A 16,084-nucleotide genomic window follows, 5' to 3' on the forward strand; every position below is an offset into this window, starting at 1 on the left:
GCGTTCCTTTAATGTGGAAACAGAGAAAAGCTAGCATAAAATCTGATTTAAAATTTAGGAAACTGTGGATTGTGTTTCCTAACATTATGACTTCTATGCCTGAGGGTGCACCATTGGGACCAGTTGCCCTTTTCATGACCCTCCCGTGGTTGCATGCACCACGAAGCTGCCTCCTGATCATTAATACTGCACAGAGCGAGGATTCTACCGAGAATAATTGTTTTGCCTACTTAAAGACATAAGTCATTCTTCAAAGGTACTTCAATGAATACAAATGCTGAAAAACTCCTTTGAACATCTCTATTAAAAATTGCTGCTAGTGTCAGATATTGGTAAATGAAAACCTTCACGTAGTGACAGGTTCATCTACTACCAATAAAGTCATCCCCTTGATTAGTTCTGAGTGGATTAATCATTATGTATGGGTGTGAAGAATCATGAATGACTTTGACAAGGGCTGATTTTTTTTTAAGGGGTTCTTTATCTCCTTTTCCTCCCTTGGAGACATCATTTTGGTAAAGATTTTGCAGAGGTTGCAACTTCATTTATGCTTTGAAGGCTGTGCTTTTCCAAGCAATTGTTGAGGTTTATATTTCTAATATATGTGTTTTTGCTCCAACATAGTCCCTAGAATATGCTTATGTTCCTTAAAATTTTCCGAATTATTTATTTATTAAATCCTCAAAGAAAGGAGTTCTGGTTTGGAGAAAACATCTAATGTGAAATGCAATTTTTTTTTCTTTTTGTTTTGCCATAATGTGCCTGGGTTTTACAAAACATGTTTCTTTCTCTGTCTTGGTTTAGCCAAAGGAAAAAAATTAGCATCCTTTCAATAATATTAGCAGGCAAGACTGTGAGCTGAAGCATTCCCAGGGATGTCAGAGTGGAATTTCCCTTCATCTGAGTTTCTCCGGAGTTTTGATTCCTGATTGCCCTAACCCTTGGAAGCAGCTATTCTAGCTCTTGCCCTTTCCCCTACTTATCTTGCCAAATATTGCAAATGTCATTCTTGCTTCCTCCAAAATCACACTCGGGCACATTGTCCTCACTTTTTTCTAGATGGCTTTTTTCCCCTTGTCCTTTGACATACTTCTGAGTTCCTCAGGACTACAGAATACAGACTATTTTAAATCAAGTTGATGACACATTCTCAGTTCCCATATCTGTGTTTTTTTTAAATTCTGATACATGTATTGTCTTTATTCAAAAATAACAGTCTATTCAAAAAGCACAAAATAGTAGTCCAGAGTACAACCCAACAATTTCATTCCTGCAGAAATATCTGCAACATAAAACCTTAGTAAACAGATCTTCTTAAAAGTATGTTATTCCTTTTAATTGTTGCATACTTACCTAATGACAGGATTTGGAAAAGCAAATGAAAAAAATCTAAGTATGTAGAAGGCATATGATAATTTTCCATGTAATATATAAATGCTACTTTTTGATGTTTTTAGGTTACTTTTGCCAAAAATTTTTTTCCCTCATGGGATATAAGATACACTGTTCTTTTAAAAATGTGCTATTCTTAATTGTCCTCCTACATTCCTTCAATTGCTACAATTTTATTTTATTTTATTTTTTTAAAGATTTTATTTATTTATTCATGAGAGACAGAGCGAGAGAGAGAGAGGCAGAGGGAGAAGCAGGCTCCCAAGGAGCAGGGAGCCCGATGCGGGACTTGATCCCAGGACCCTGGGATCATGACCTGAGCTGAAGGCAGACGCTTAACCATCTGAGCCACCCAGGCGCACAATCGCTACAATTTTACAATAACATCAAAAAGTAATTAGGAAAGTCATAGAATTCCGCTGCTATCGTGACCTCTAAGGCATCCGTTCTATCTTATGGATGAGGAAATAGGTCCCCAGTATGGTTTGTCCAAAATTATATAGATAACAGCTCAACCAGAAACAAAATGGGGTTCACTTTGTTTTATATGAATGCTCTTTTCCATATGGAAATTATATTTCCTCAGTGTTATTCTATTTCCCTAAATTATAGTCCAACATCTACCATGTTAGAAGTTACAATATTCACTATCTGTATCGGACACCTTTAAGCAGCTCCTTAGATTTTCTTGATGGGGTCATCTCTTGGATCCTCTGCCCCAGCCTTCCCAGCAACCAAGACAGTAAGTCATAAATAATACTGCATTCCCAGAAGGATTGTAGATACTAGCGTCAGCATCAAAGACTTGGAGGATAAAGAGGTTGCGTTCCCTATCGTATCCCTATTCAGTGTACCTACATGTGTAGCCCCTGCAAGAACTAGATGGATGGCGGCCATCCCTACGGAGCAGCATCTCCTTCAGCAGACGACTGCTCTGAGCCAAGCAGGCACACCAGCTGTGGTATTTTGACTGCAGCCAACAAGCACGTTCGGAGCTCCAGGCAAGCAGCTACTGTCAGCAGGTAGCAGGGTCCCACGCACGTAGCACGGTCCTGAGGTCAGGCCATTACTCGGGACTTGACCAGGAGGCTGATTAGCAATAACTAAGCCCAGCCTTCCGGGTAAGACAGCAATCTGATCACCGGAACTAGTCGACAGAGTAGGCCTTGGGTCGCAGCAACAAGAAGGAAGCCTGATTGCCAGAACAAAGACACTGATGCTCTGGAGCCTGGGCTGCAAGATCAGAGGATGAGGTGAGGCTGTCTCTAAGTGAGCACCCAGAGGAAGCGGACAGCACAGCTGGGGAAAGGATCCAGGAAAGGATGCAGTGGCCTGAACCACAGGGAAGGGTATCATGACTGACCAGGGCCTAACAGGTCACAGATAACCATGAACTGCTCCCACCTTCCCTCCTCCAACTGGGCTTTTGAGGTCTTCTTTTCCTTTTTTTTTTTTCCCCATTTTATTTTAATGTCTGGCTTCTAGCTTCTTTTTGAGGCTTGCTATTGAAGAAGCAATTTTCAGAGAATAAAAGCCATTTCTGGTGCCTCCTTTTTGATCTCTCCTCAAATACAAATACTGTCCAAGAAATCCTTGCAGATCATTTTGTAATTCGCAACAGCCATAACTTAGTAATCAGCAAACTTTCTGAAAAGTTGGCACATTCATTCATTCATTTACCATCAATGATATGCTCATTTGACAAGTATTTGCTAAGTGCCTACTGAATGCAAAATGCCTACTCTCCAGGCAGACAGACCCGTGTTCTAACACTAGCTTGCTGTTTCCTATAGGCAAGGCCTATTTCTTCAGGTGTTAAAAGGATTGAGTGAGATAATTCATAAAACATAAAGCACAGAACATGGCAATAGTAGTTAATGTATAGTAGCTACTACTATTGCTTTTACTTTTATTAATATCAATGATAATAACATTAAAACATGGTTACAGTCTACTGAAAGGACTAGACTTTAAAATAAATGTAATGCAGAGTAATAGGTGCTATGGTACAGGTATGTATAAGTTTTGGAGGGAATAATAATTCTACTTGGAAAGGTCAGAGAAGCGTTGACAGGATGAATCATGTTTCAGCCTAAGGCTGAAAGTTGAAGAGTTCACCACACAGCCATGGAAAGGATGTTACTGGCAGAGGAGTTTCTTCACACTGTGTGAATCGGGTGACAGGCAAAGATGGAAATGCACGAAGGGGCTACGTGACAAAGAGCGTTGGAGCCTTTGCAGCCAAGTCTGGATTTCGTACGGGTGAATTACTGAGAAGACTTTTAAGCCATGCAGAAGCAATTTACCTTTTACAAAAATCATTGTAGCAGCACTATGGAAGCTGGAGCTGGAATCATATTGGGGGAAAGGAGGCAGGCAAGACAGGGAGAACCCACAGGCAGGGAGGCCAGCGAGGAGCTGTTGAAATAGATCAGAAGGGAGGATATTAGCGTCTGTCTGGTTCCTGTTTTTAAACTGGGATTCTCCCAGCCTAATCCTAAGCAGGATACTGTAGGGATCCCAGCCCTGTCCCTGACCATCATCCTCTCCCTCCTCACTCTCTCTCGCTGGCTGGCACTGGTGTGGTCCAAAGGCAGACAGACACAGCATTGGGAAGACCTTTGGAACTGACTCTATACAGGCAAATTCTGAGCCTCTCGAGTGTATCACAATCTATGCCCTTCTTCCTTTTTGCTAAACCCTGAACAGAGCAGTGTTTCCTCAAGTGAGGCACACTGGTCACATGTTTCAGAAGCACCCTGGGGGCTCGTTAAAAATGCCTATTTCTAGACCCCTCCCAGCAATCACAATCCCTTGCAGTTGAAAATCAGATCTGTGCTTTTTGCCAGCTCCCCAAGGGATACTGGCTTTGAGAGCCCCTGCAAGAGACCACTAGACAAGTAGTTCTTGAACTTGACTAATCATGTAACTGGCTTGGGGAGCTTTTTAAAAAATAGTCTTTGAGACCCCATCCGTCCAGAAATCTGAAGGTGTAGGGTTGAATAGGGACACTAATCCTACCTGGGACCCGTTGCCTAATATCACCTTCCTGGTAACTTAACCTTCTGCTGCTAGAATAAATGAAATAATTGGTCTCAAATCCTTCCTGGTGTAATTACAAAGGGATAGCTGAGTTGCCATTCTATTGAATTGAATTACCGCAGAAAGCTTTCGAAAACAGAGACTGAGATGAAAGAGGAACGGTCCCTCTCACGACTTACTGCTAATAAGAGATGGCCTTGAGAAGGGGTGGCTAACGATGACCACAGCACTTCTTAACTTGATGCTTTACGAAGTGCATGCTATGCAGAAAGCTGCCTGATTCGGGACAAAGAATTACCTTTGATCTAATCACTCGCGTCAGAGCCTTTTCTAGCTCCTCTCTCATTTACCTCGGAAACCTAGGGAACTCCCTTTAACCATGTAATACTTGTGTTTCCAGTTCAGAAAGCAAGGATCATCATTTTTCCACTTGTTCAATGGCCAGGATGTGTGAGGTTTATCAGGCCTGAAAAAGACCTAATCCAATAAAGGATCTTTTGGGGGTGGGAGGAGATCTGGGGTGGAATAAGAACTTTGGAGTAATTAAATAATAAATAATAAATAGAAATTTTAAAATAGCAATGAGAAAATGGATCCTGGACCTTGTCCACCATACCAGAGCCAGGTCCATTGACTACAGTAGAGATAGTTTATGTGACTTAAAATGAGATTTAAAGAGGCAAAGGGGAAAGAAAGTCCTACAGAAACAGAACATTGTGCCATTAATTATCACTAAAAGTGAGTCTGGCTCCACCACTGATTTCTTCTCAGTTTAATGAATGCCCCCTGGGGTTACCTGTTAAAGCTCATTGTTCTGTCAGAAACTGTTGCACATTGGAGGGAGATTTTACTGGTTTCCACATGATGAAAGGATGCTCTTGGAGCATTTTTCAAAGGAGTAATGGTAGCCTCTGAAAAGTTTTGCTTTAATTTACCATGGTTGAACAATTGGGCAGTCTTCCAGCAAGAGATCTTTTAAGAACTTACAAGTACAAAAGAGAGTGACCTTTTTGCCTGCAGTAAAATGTAAGCCTTTTTATAATTCCTATTGTTTAAGCATTCATGTGAAGAGAATAGTCCAAGAACACACATGAACTATCCTTTCTACCTTCAGGAAGATAAAGAGGAGAATTCATTTTGAAGCATAAACCTGCCAATAATAGGGCTGCCAACCCACTTGGCCTGGAAATTCCAGAAAAGGCTTCAAATGAAAAATCTGCAATCTAGAAATATTTAGTCCATTATTAATAGGGAAGGACCAGTTCATCCAGAGAGTCAAGAAAGAATTCACTGAGAACATGTCACTCCAGCTGAGTATTGCAGGATAACACGGGTTTGCCAGCTAGAGGAAGAGGGAAAGAAAGAGCATTCTAGGGAGTGATACATGCAGCGATTTAAAATAAAATAAAATAAAATAAAATAAAATAAAATAAAATAAAATAAAATAAAACAAAAAGCACATGTTTTAGTGCCAAAAGTCGGGGTTGGGGGTGGAGATGAGTTCATAAGGTGTCTGTGTTGGCGGGGAGAGGTCAGCTGAGGGGAGATCTGGAGCCGAAGATCAGGTGAAGGCATTTGTCACCAAAAGGAAAGTCATAAAGTCTTTCCAATAAGAGAGTTAGTTGTGAAATCAGATTCGAGTTTTAACGAGGTAATTCTAGTTGCAAAGTGACCTGGTTTAAGGAGTGACTGGCAATTGTGACTAGAAGACCATTAGAAGGCTAATGCAGTTGATACTAATTACAGAAGGATGAAGGGAAAGTGAAGTAAGATGGGGATAAAGGGCCCCCAGAAGTACGATTTGGCTAGGATCACATGGAGAGGTTTCTTGATCCGTAGTCTTGTGGTTTTCCATACCTCACTCTCTTTACTGCTGTATCATTGTTTTACTGTCATTTGCTTTTTCCAAAAGTACATGTCCTATTATCTTCTGTTCCCACATGGCTGACAGCAGTCTCCTTTCTCTGAAATATCATTGCACTAATCACATCCTGACTTATACTGTTTGTAAACTTGTTTTATTATTATTATATTATTATTATTATTATTATTATTTAGTTTGGATACCATTAGTTTGTTATAAAACAGAGACATGGAAATTATTTACATGATGAAAGATTTCACAACTTTAGTGGAATGGGCAGCTTCACGTGATGCCGTTTCAATAATGATTAATTCCACTCTACATACTTTCCTCTTGGAAAGTATGTCACCATCTCTAAATAAGAAAGAATCCTTGTCATCTAGAACTACTTTGGTGCTTCCATATTCTGGGAGAAGAACTTTATCTCCAACTTTCACACTAACTGGTTGCATCTCTCCACCCTTTCCTTTAGACCCCAATCCAACGGCTGCTACCGTTGCTTGCAATACTTTTCCTTGAGATTTTTCTGGAAACAATGCCTCCTCTGGTTGCAGTTTCAGTTGCACTCCTTTCAACTAAAACTCAGTCAAAGAGGGGAAGAAACTTTCTAAACACCTGTCCTGTCATGACTTCAGCAGCCACAGCTCATTGTAAACTTGTTTTAGATAGGATTCCTTCATTGCTTCAAATCTAGCTTTGGATGTAGCTGTCTATCCCTCTGCTTAGGGTCCATATTAAGTGGAGCCAAACATACATTCTCCCGTCCACCATCACTATTATGATTTTAGCCCTAATGAGATAAGCCACAAAATGTAGAAACTTCAAAAAGACCCTTTACTTCTCCTAAAGAGCCTGATCTTAAAAGAGATATGCTAGCAACTCTGCTTTTCCTTTCCTAGGCCCCTACTATGGCCTTTTTAAAACTTTCCCAGTGTCGTATTTCCCAAGAATACACACAAGTCCCCAGACCTCTTCGGCCTACAGAGGAAGCGGAAAAAAAGAGGTAGCAAAAGGAATAAAACTCTTATAATTTTTTTCAACCTCCCATTAATTGTTCCATGTCTTAACCCTGAAGAAGGGGACAGTCAAGGCATTGCTTTCTGATGGCTGCACACTCTGATCAATGTCAGGGGACCACAAAATGATAGAAATAGCAAACTGGGAAGGGTATAACTCATCTATGGGATTTTGGCGGGCTTGAGAGCAGGGCTGAGGATTCTACTTCCCTGTAACTGCTACAATGGCTTACTCATGGTAGGAATATGATAGTAATTACATAAAGTAATTGATCCTTATTATAACTTTTCAAAAACTTGTGTTGGTCTTCATAGTTTTAGAGAATTGCCACACAATCTCCTTTTGTCCTTCCCGGAATCTTGGCACATAATCGGTGGAAGTCTTATTGGCCCAATTACATAGATGATGATCTAAAATATGGGTTAAGGGGCGCCTGGGTGGCTCAGTTGGTTAAGCGACTGCCTTTGGCTCAGGTCATGATCCCGGAGTCCCAGGATTGAGTCTCGCATCGGGCTCCCTGCTCAGCAGTGAGTCTGCTTCTCCCTCGGACCCTCCCCCCTCTCATGCTCTCTCTCTCTATTTCATTCTCTCTCTCAAATAAATAAATAAAATCTTTAAAAAAATAATAAAATAAAATAAAATATGGGTTAAAATACTTAAACAAGCACCAATAGCAGTAAGTGGCAAACCAGGACTCAAACCTAGGGTTTTAACCTAGTACTCTATTGTCTTCTACATTCTTGGGTCTTCCGCTGGACCCTTATCATGACAGTTGTATTGAGGAGCCTGGACCTACATATTTGTCCATCTTTTCAAATTCCTGAGCAGTGATGGCAGGCCTCCATCTTCTGGTTGTGAAAAAAATATTTGAGGACTAGGAAAATGGTTACGAATTCCAGTGATGGAATAAACCCTATTTGTCCATCTACCCAGAGTTAATGAAAACTTACTAGAATTAATCTTAAAATATGAATATGGCAAAGGGTTTTCACTGAGTACCTATTATATCAAAGCACCATCTCCCAAGTAAGGTTCTCCCATCAGGAGACCATCTGAGGGTAACACAAAAAATGGACATCCCAGGTTCCACCCCCCAATTGAGCCAGACTCCTTAGGGTTTGAGCCCCAATATCTACATTTAAATAAAAATCTCTTCTGAAAGTTTGGAAAAATCACTGGACTAAGGACTTAGTCCCCTTATTTGACCTCTCCAGATGTTTTGGCCTCAGATGTTTTATCTGTAAAATGGGATAATAAGACCTTACCTTCCTAAAGCTAGGAGGCTAGATCTGATTATCTCTTCCTTTCCTTTATGTTTGTAAAATTTGCCATTCAATTACTTACATTTCTCATCAATCATTACTGATGATTCATTCCTGCTTCCCTGTGGTTACACCATCGCTTTCGCCCCTGTTCCCTCCTTCAATCCCTTCTCTCATTTACAATCCATCTCGTCCTTGAAACTGTTCCCATCGGCTCCCACCCTGGGTTTATTCCCTTCTCTTCTCTGAACTCTTGAAGGACTTGTGGTCCCAGCACTGATTGGGCCCGAGGAGGCCATTGCTTTGTGGTGACAACCTTTCCTAATTCTATGTTATGACTCCCAGCTGGGTCTGGATTGTCCTTGTTGATGATGGTGATGTTGACCAACACTATGTAAACTATCATTTTAAAACAGCTTTATAATCATGTTAGTAGGCATGTTCAATAATCGTGAAATAGATCCTCTGAAAAGTCTGCTAGGCACAGATTTCAAACTCTGTCTCTAATAGATAGGAACTCAGGAATTTGGCTTTTATTACCTAAATGCAGTTAACTGTCCTCCAGTGTCTAGACCTTTAGGCTCTTCAATTCAGAAAGAGTATAAAGCATTTCCTAAAAACAAGAAGTTTTAATTAAACTACAAAAGAATTTTTAAAAAGCTAAGCTGAAATAACCAGTCTCTGGCTTACAAGGGAAATCAACATGCTGGAAAGATAACTTGGAGCAGGAGAAGATGGATGTAATCAGCAAATCAGCTCTTGCCAAGCTGCCCAAAGACGGACAGGAATGTAGTAAGTTATATTTTTGACATTGAAGCAGGTAGTATTCAGCTCCCCGCCCCCTCAAAACCCTGCCTTCTATTTAAATCAGGTCTATCTGCTACATTATATCCAAAGCCCCTTGTCAAAACTCCTCCTAATGCAGAATTGCAATAATTAGCTCCTAGTCTTAAAGTTGGTACAAGATAATGCTTAATTATTATCTAATTGCCAGCTTCTAAGATCTTTGTTTTTTTTTTTTTAGTGTGTTCTTTTATTTTAACTCAAACTTTTCAACTTTGTGGCATTAAGGTTTGAAATTAGAAAGAGAAAACTAATCTTCTGAATAGGTAATTGCATAAAGAAATTCACTGGAGATGGGTGATGTCCAGGGAGGGCCTAAACTTGAGCACTAGCACTTTCAGAATGAGTCCGGGTGTCTCTCCAGCATTCTCTACACATTGCTCTACTTCTCACTCAAGGTACACAGGTGTGACAGGCAGAAAGGAATCTCATAAATCTCCCTAAAAGATCATTGCTGTTAAACAGTGCACCATTAACTTCACTTTCGTCTTTTGAATGAATAAATATTAATGAAATTTGCAACTGCAAATTTTCATTATTTGATCCCATGACAGGTTTCCTTGGCCATCTATCTATTTGGTATTGTTTGAGTGTTCTAGAGTGCACTCTGTAGGAAAGAAAACCAGGAAAAGGTGGGGACTGGGGAACAAATCGGTAGCTAAGAGAGCAAGTGACATTAGAAATATTCCATTGGCCACAATTTAGCAAGTAACTAGAAAACCATCAAAAGTTTACATCCAGCAGCATTGTTCTTTAGGGAGTTTACTAGAATTCACCATCCTAAAAAAGTACTGGAACCAAAGTTTAGCAATGGATAAATCCATCAAGCAATGGCAAATATATTGAAAGTCAATGGATCAATGCAGGGCAGCATTATGACCTGAATGGGCTGCTTTTTGTTTTCATAGGTCCCTCCTACCATAATATTCATATTAATACTATTTTATATTATTTTAAATAATTCAATATTTAAGTTTTTCTGTTTTAGTCAAAATGTAATAGATTTTCATGGGGCCTAAAAATGGGTTTTTTTGTAATATGAGAAACAAAACATATATATGACCCTAAAAGTTCTTCTTTTTCTAAAAAAAAAAAGTTCTTCTTTCTCTTATAATTTTAAAAGAAATTAAAAGACTTTCATCGATCTCTAAAAGTATCATGGGCATGTACTCTGTGCTATTGTACCTAATAGATAATTTGGCCCTGAATCAATAAAGGCAATAATTGGTTGGAGGTGAAGCAGGTCTTTCCCATTCTCAACTTTCACTTGTCAGATTTTACGTGGTGCTAAAACCCCTTCCAGGGTAGATGCGTAATGGTATAGCTCTAGTCAAGGGAAGTCTGAGAAAATATCTTCTCAGTACATCTTGCTTCTCTTACAGGGTTAGTCCTACCTAGTAGAAAGTCTCAGATCCATTTGCTAACTTTTATATAATTGCCTGAACTGGGAAAGCGTATTTATGGCACTAGACTGAAGCTCTTTTCCAATGTCCTCTGACTCAACTAACTTGCATGTGTTCTTATGATATTTGATCAGCAATTGTATCTTTACAGGTCTTAGAAGACCTGCTAAAACTTTCAAGGATTGATATTACTTAATTAAATTTAATGACTGAACTGACCATCGGTGATGACGCTGATGATGGCCAAGACGATGATTATAATGATTGTGATGTTTTCTTATATATGTTTATTTATCCAAGAAAGGAACACAACTATGTGAATTTTAGTTCAGTTTCTTCCCCAGAATCAATACACTTAATTGGCTCTGCTTGTCACTCAACAGTGTTTTTCCTATCCCCCAAAGAGAGAAGAATCATAACACAAAGATATTAAATTTTTTTGCCAAATACATTGATTTAACAATAAAGAAATTAACCTCAAAATTAAATTGAAATTGCAAGAAGAATACAATGTATTGGAAAGAGCACAGGGAACCAAGAAGTTTTAACACTATTTCTGCCCTTTACACTGTGAGAATTTGAGAAATTGAGATGTCTTCTCTGGATTAGAGAAACTGAGAACTAGAGATTTCCCAACACTTCTTCCAATGCTAAAATTCTGTGAAAACAACAAAAAGTTCATGATCCCTAATTAATAAAAGCATTTATTTCAATACTGTGCTTATTTATATCTACCTGAGTTGTAAACTCAAAAATGCAAGTTGCTAGACCCCTATACATGCCTTTACCCACTGCAGATGTTCTGATTTTTAACAGGCACCTGGAGTTGGGAAACTTTAATCTAGATAATAGAATTATAGAAGTTTCCATTTTGTGAAAGTTCTAGCCTATGTCCTAATTAACAAAGATCTATGTTGAAAGAATCTCATTAAGAGGTCAGGAGGAAAGCAAGATATCTAACTATAGTAACATTGTAGGGGCTAAGGGAATGAATCAAGTGCAACACTAAAGAGAGGCAATATTTTTGGAATTCCAGCTCCTTGATAAAAATTACAGCCAATACTATTGTGCCCACAATGTGAAAAGCAACATTCTAAGAACTTTTTGTAGAATAAATAAACTTAATCTTCACAACAACCCTATGTTTTGGGCGCAATCATTGTCCCATTTTTGCAGTTGAAGAGACTAAGGCATAGAAACTTGTGGTAACTTGATCATGGTAACTCATTAAGGTGGCATGATACCCCTTGCTAAACTCTATCAAATTCTTGATTCCCACCTTGCTAACTTTAAAATACTATGTAGTTCATTTTAAATAATTAGCTTTTCATGTAAACCCCACCCCTGCCAAGACCACATGCCAGGCATTGAGAAAAGGGAGAATGCAAGAAGGGGGATAGAAAAGATAAATTAGAATGTATTTTCTGTGCTCATGTAGTTTATAAATATTGGCTTACATTTGTTACGATTAATTTAGATGTTTCCTATTTGCATTAATTTGCGCTTGGAATACATGTCTTGCATAAACACTGTGGAAGAAGTCACAACGTCTATGCTAAGTCAGTAAATTCTCAGGAGTGGTGTAGGCATGGGGCACTTCTGTGCTCCCCAGAGCTCAGCCAGTGTTTGCACATATGAGAAACCTGAAATCTTTAAAGAGGATAAGACTCCCCTGCGGGTGCGAGGTAACTCGGTAGCTGCAGCCCCAGACAGCTCTGCTCCCTCTCTGACCTGTACATTCCATCCCTACAGGACCTTGCAAAACTTGAACTCATCCAGTGTTAGGAGACAGCTAGGATTAAAAGTAGTCCTTTTCTGGGCGCCTCGGTGGCCCAGCTGGTTAAGCGACTGCCTTCAGCTCAGGTCATGATCCGGGAGTCCCGGGATCGAGTCCCGCGTTGGGCTCCCTGCTGAGCAGGGAGTCTGCTTCTCCCTCTGACCCTCCTCCCTCTCATGCTCTCTCTCTCTATCATTCTCTCTCTCTCAATAAATAAATAAAAATCCTTAAAAAAAATAAACTAGTCCTTTTCCAAGCAATATTTGGTCTTAAGATGGGGCTGTTGAAGTCAGAGAAACTTTGAAGAGCCAAACAGGGGAAATGTTATCATTTGAGGTCTCCTGATAGAAGGAGATAGCAGAAGGTGGAAGGGGAATAAGGAAAGGGTTGCATGATACCTCTCATATTATTTCTCCTAGATCTATACTAGTCCCTTATATATTCAAGGCTAATACTTAATACATGGGTCTTATTTTATCGAGGGTCAACCATTTTAAGAATAACTAACTCCTTCCATTTTTTAAAAAACACATTTTTTCTTCATTCATATATTTTGTCCTTCGTGTGTGATAATTAAGGTCAGCATATATAAAATTTTATGGAAATCATGAAAAGCTGAATGTATCTAAACATAAGACACTGAAAATAAAAAGAGGCCAGTCACCACTATACATATCTATAGAACAGCCAAATGAAAACCATACCAACTGTTGGCAAGGATGTGAAGAAACTGAAACTCTCATACACTGTTGGTGGTAATGTTAAATAGTACATCCACTTGGGAAAGCAGTTTAACGGTTTCTTTAAAAGTTAAACATGCATTTACCATTAGATTGAGCCATTCCACCCCTAGATGTTTACCCAAGAGAAACAAAAGCATCCATGCAAAAGTTTATGCACAAATGTTCATAGCAATTTTATTTGTAATAGCCAAAAACTCAGAAGAACCCCCAGAGTCATCAATAAGTGAGTAGATAAGCAAGTTGTGGTATATTCATGCAATGAAACACTAGACAGTAATAAAAAGAAATGAATGATTGATACACACAATTATGATGAGTGAAAGAAGCCAGAATAAAAAGAGTGAATAGTGTATGATCCCATTTACATAAAACTCTAGAAAATAAAAACTAATCTATAGTGACAGAAAGTGTATCAGTGGTTGGCTTCAGATGGTGGGGTAGGGAAAGGGAGGGATGGAGTGGGGGGGATTACTAAGGGAAATGAAGAAACTTTTTGAAAGTAATGATATGCTCATTATCTTGATTATAGTGATAGTTTCAAAGGTAAATGCATATGTTAAACATTAAATTGTATAATTTAAATACCACTTTATTGGAGTACCTGGGTGGCTCAGTCAGTTAAGTGTCTGACTTTTGGTTTTGGCTCAGGTCATAATCTCAGGGTTGTGAGATCAAGCCCCACATGGGGCTCCACACCCTGCTTAAGAGTCTCTCTCCCGGGGCACCGGGGTGGCTCAGTCGTTAAGCGTCTGCCTTTGGCTCAGGTCGTGATCCCAGGTCCTGGGATCCAGTCCCACGTCGGGCTCCCTGCTCCTTGGGAGCCTGCTTCTCCCTCTGCTTCTCTCTCTCTCTCTCCCTGTCTCTCATGAATAAATAAATAAAATCTTTAAAAAAAAAAAAAGAGTCTCTCTCCCTCTTGCTCTGCCTTTTCCCTCATTCTCTCAAAAAATAAACAAATAAATGTCAGTTTATTTTATGCCAATATATCTGAATAAAGTTATTATTTTTTGGAAAAAAAAGACTAGTTGGTTTAAAATTCAAAGTTGGAAAAATACTAGACAAACATCTAGAAAAAATAAGAAACAGAAAAATGGAAAATTTAACATTAAATGTATCAAAGGCTGTCAGATAAATCCTGCTATAATAAATGATAGACATAGTAGGTGGAAATGAGACAATATATGTAATATCTTTCAAGAAGCATTCAAAGGAAGGTTTGCCTCTACAATTAGGTGGAGATAAATGGTGGGAGGAAAAGATAAGAAAGCCAACACCCCTGACAATCTTGTAAGCCTCTTCCAGTATAGATCAGGAGGTCAGAAAGATGGAAGGTTAAACTAAAAAAAAAAAAAAAAAAAGTATAATGAAAGGAAATTTATTAGATATCAAGGCTATATTAGGAAAAAAATGACATTGTTTAAGTGACCCTTTATACTGTACACAGCACCACCTTGAGGAAAACAATAGGAAATACTATTTCATGCGTAATAGAGCCCAATCCATTCAGAGTTGTTCATTCAGCATTTACTTAGGTATACACAGCACTCTTCTAGATACTTGCAATACAACAATGAACAACAACAACAAAAATTTCTACCTTCTTAGAGCTTATTTATCATGAAAAAAACCAGCTTTGTTTCCAAGTAATGTATAGTTACATGTAAACTCACTTTATAAACTTTTTAAAAATATAGAAAGAATTTAGAGGAAGTCTATATATCAAAAGTAAACGTAAAAGACCATTGTGAATTTTCCTTCTTAAATGGGTTTTTATGGAAGGATTTGCATAAATCAGGGTTTTGTTTTTGTAAAACTTCATAGTCAATTCTAGATTATTAAAAAAAAAAACAGTATAGTGATGCTGAGGTATAGTTTCTAATCCCTTTTTCAAGACTAAGCTATGCATCCCCACCCAACTGCCAGGAGTATAGGCTTCTGGAGGCTCCCAGCTGTGACCCCATCCTGGGATGATTGTACCCACATCAAACAGTCATTGGGTTGTGGCTGCCCCTCCCACCTGGGAGGTGTTTAAACGTGGAGGAGGGAGTTCTCTTAGCCAAAAGCAGTTTCCAGTCTTTGTTTCTGTCTGTGCTTCAGTGGAAATAGAGTCTATTGTTATGTCTTCAGGTTCACTAATCTTTTCTTCTGATTTCTAATCTGTTCTTAATCCTATCCAGCAGATGTTCATTTCAGATACTGTGTTCTTCATTTCTAGAAGTTTTCTCTTCCATTTATCTCTTGATTATGCTCAGATTTTCATTAAATCCTTGAGCATTTCAGCATACTTATATGTTTTAAGTAATCTTAAAGTCTATGTTTGCTAATTCCACCATCTGTCATTTCTCAGTCTGTTTATTGACAGATTTTTTTCTTAGTTATGGATTCCATTCTTGCTTCTTGTCATGTTTAATCATTTTTAATTGGCTGCGTGGACATTATGAATGTAATACTGTTGAGCACCTAAATTTTGTCTTCCTTTAAAGAGTATTGGTCCTAGTTCTTATAGAAATTTAAGTTACTGGCGGATCGGCTTGATCCTCCTAAAGACTTTTTTTTTGAGCTTTGTTAAGATGCATCTCCCACCTCACCTTTACGCTAGGGATAGTATAGCCCTAGTTCCAAGATAGAACCCTTCTGGGGTCTCTTCTAAATGCCCTAGTTGAGGATCAAGGATCTCCACTCTGGCTGACAAGAGCTAAACAACTCCCAGCCCTGTATAAACTCTGAATTTTTCAGCTTAC

At 38.9% G+C, this 16,084-nt stretch overlaps 1 pseudogene; it reads right to left on the minus strand.

The window, feature by feature from the left end:
* Nucleotides 1-6,537: 6,537 nt before the first annotated feature.
* LOC112822950 (10 kDa heat shock protein, mitochondrial pseudogene) lies at nucleotides 6,538-6,925 on the minus strand (annotated as a pseudogene).
* Between the last annotated feature and the right edge of the window lie 9,159 nt (nucleotides 6,926-16,084).

The sequence above is a fragment of the Callorhinus ursinus genome, unplaced genomic scaffold (genome assembly GCF_003265705.2).
Source record: "Callorhinus ursinus isolate GAN/ISIS: 27379988/994484 unplaced genomic scaffold, GSC_fseal_2.0 scaffold5, whole genome shotgun sequence".
NCBI classification, from domain to species: Eukaryota; Metazoa; Chordata; class Mammalia; order Carnivora; family Otariidae; genus Callorhinus; species Callorhinus ursinus.